Source organism: Tupaia chinensis, unplaced genomic scaffold, assembly GCF_000334495.1.
Source record: "Tupaia chinensis unplaced genomic scaffold, TupChi_1.0 Scaffold143714_1, whole genome shotgun sequence".
Lineage (NCBI taxonomy): Eukaryota > Metazoa > Chordata > Mammalia > Scandentia > Tupaiidae > Tupaia > Tupaia belangeri.
This window is the reverse complement of record NW_006203562.1, coordinates 559,289-561,103: the sequence shown is the minus strand read 5'-3', so window position 1 is coordinate 561,103 and position 1,815 is coordinate 559,289.

The window sequence follows — 1,815 nt, the reverse complement described above, 5'->3', positions numbered from 1 at the left end:
CTTCCTTTTTATTTATTTACTTATTTTTTTCTTTCATGCTTCCTTTTCTTCACCTCCTCTTCTTTCCCTCCTTCTTTCTCCCTTTCTTTCTTTCCAGAGAAACATAGGGATGCCTAACAGGGTCTTGTGGTACTGTGATCTTTCCTGCTGCTTTCCTGTCACCCTCAATCATGGGTCTGTGAGCATACCTGGTATGTGCAGGTCATCCCAGGCCTTCCCATATGACTCCAGTAGGGCTCCGTGACACCCTTTCATCTATGTCACCATATCTGGGCTATAATTCTTAAAGATTTAGTCTGTGATAGCTTCATCCACTTTCAGAAGTCTCAATATCTGACAAGTTCATTTTCTTAATATTCTGGTGAATAAACCTTTCACCATTTTATTACTAGAAAAACAAGGAAGGGTTTGTTTGGTTTTGCTTCTTGTACAAATTTTCTTGGGAAGAAAGATTACCTTTTTTTTTTTTTTTATTGACTTCTAAGAAGCCAATTCTTTTCTCTTATAAAAGCAGGGATTTCCCTGGAGGTGTAATACAGTATTAAATTGATTTCTCTTCCCATCAATGGGCAAAAACACCATGACTAAGAACGACTAGAGATGCTTATTACATCAGAGATACTAAATCCAACATAAGGTAGTAAGCTAACATTAAGACAGTAACAGAAGGGCACCAGCAGATGACATAACAGTTACATCACTGGAATCCCACATGACCTACCATGGTTCAAGTCCTGGACATGGTGACTTAAATCTCATCCCAGGTACAAGTGCATGTACGTCCAAGATCCTGGGAAGAGAATGGAGGAAGAAGGATTGTGGGGTTGTCGTTACCACTGGGAAGTGATTTCTCACTTTCCCTCTCACTGTCTGTCTCTGTCTCTCTCCTGTGAGCTCGTATATCGTAAGGAAAAAAAAAAAAAAAACCTCTATAAAAAGAAGAGTAATAGAAAACCAGACAATTTTAGGAAGTAACATCAAGAGGATTCTTATTTCTGTTCAGTTGAGAAAATGCATTTTTACATTTATTTATCTATAATGTTATAAAGGAATGAGAAAATTATTTTTAAAATCTTTTAAATTTAATTATTGGTTTAATCTTTTAGTTATATTTCTGAGGCTACAAAATCAACTACAAGCTTATTAGCAAAATATAAGTTTTCCATGTGGATTTTATTTTAATGTAAAGATAATATTTCAATATTCTTTTCACTTCTCTTCAAATATTTTGTACCAGATTTTAGTCTGTATGCTTTATGCAGATTTTCTTTCTTACTCCTTTCTTTAAACTACCTTACTGAAGGACACAAAGCCAGACCCTTTCCTATGTGGGTCCAGTTACGTTACAGCTATGCCTCTTCCTGGTCCTCACAAGTGCTATTGCTATCTAATTTTAGCAATGAGAAAATCCAAGCACAGAGAAGTTAGCAACATTAGTTACTCAAACAAAAAGTACAAAGCAAAGGATTCATGCTCCAACAGTCTCACACATCATCAGAAGTCTTTATCGAGACTCTAAAACTTTTACTGGTTAAGGCCATTTTAATTCGTGTTTTGAGCATTGACCGTTTCACTATGATTAATAGAGTGGAATGTTATTGGAACATTATCCTTAATAAAACAATATCCTTTAATTATTTGTTAATGATTTTTCAATATTTAACATATATAACAAATTTGTAATGACTTCAACATTTTACTGATTAACTTTATAAAATATTTTTACAATATGTGCTTTTATCCCATTGATCAATCCCATTACTCTTATTCCTTTCTGAGTAGAGTTGGAATAGTAGACAATATGGAATTCAGGAG